A 1,185-nucleotide genomic window follows, 5' to 3' on the forward strand; every position below is an offset into this window, starting at 1 on the left:
TACTTGTCTCATGAGTGTTCAAGATCAATGATCATTGCTGTGAGTTTTATAATCTCTCATTATGGCTCTGTGGCCGAACACTCTCATGTATCTCACATGTGGACATAGATATTTCTTGCTTTAGGCAGTACCATATCTATCTCGGACATTGTAATCCTTTATCCATCTCTTGATGGTGTCTCATGACCTCTGTTGCTGTGGATTATATCACACACTGAAATATATATTGGGTCATGGACTTCAACGGGCTTTATAGACTACAATACTTTGGTATCCGACAGATTTAGATATCTCCTCTTAATCTCACTACAAAGCCTTGTGGAGTTTATACGGCAGCAGACCGTTCTGCTATGTCGGATCCTTACTTAGGGGATCTGATGTTGGATTGTAACCTGATGGTTGATCTTTTGTACTACTAGTCCGTGATCAAGAGATAAGGGCCGGACGCCTTTTAGCCGATGGGCCGGACGTTTTAAGCCGGAGTGCTGGACGCCTTTAGCCAGAGGGTCGGACGCATTTAGCCGGACACCCATAGAGATTTATTCTATGCCTCTTTTAGGTTTAGTATAATCACAAGGAATTTCAAATATATGGACTGTATTGGATTGTCTTTTATACAACTCCAAGATCATGCGTGATCACTTTATTTTACATACTATATGCAGCTGCTTTTCAGTCCATGAATCAGCTTAGGAGCAAAGCTGTTCTTTCAATTTATCCAGTGATCCATATGTTGCTTACTACATCATTTGTATCTAATATCTTTCTTATGACCAGACCATTTTCAATTTCGAAAATCTGTAGCAGCATCCACCACATAGGAGTTTATCTCCTTATAATATGTTCCTTTGATCTCTGTGAGTACCTTGTGTAACAAGCTATGATCTAATGCTGTTAAGTACGAAGACATGAACACTCTTAGACCTCGTGATCATGTGCCTTCTCTCACGGTTTCTTTACCTCACAAGATCCATCTATTTCACTGGTTTATCAGATGGTGTTTCTGTATATGTATATGGCCAATACACGCATCTCTCTTTTAGATACTTTGAACCTCCACGTTTATCTTTCAATATAATCTTTTATGATTGTACTCTTTCGTGGGTTCATGATCCTCGCTTATCTCTTTATGTTCAAGTGCTATAACTTTATGTATCTTTATACAAATGTGTGTGTGTCGACACT

The sequence above is a fragment of the Brassica oleracea genome, chromosome C2, assembly GCF_000695525.1.
Source record: "Brassica oleracea var. oleracea cultivar TO1000 chromosome C2, BOL, whole genome shotgun sequence".
NCBI classification, from domain to species: domain Eukaryota; kingdom Viridiplantae; phylum Streptophyta; class Magnoliopsida; order Brassicales; family Brassicaceae; genus Brassica; species Brassica oleracea.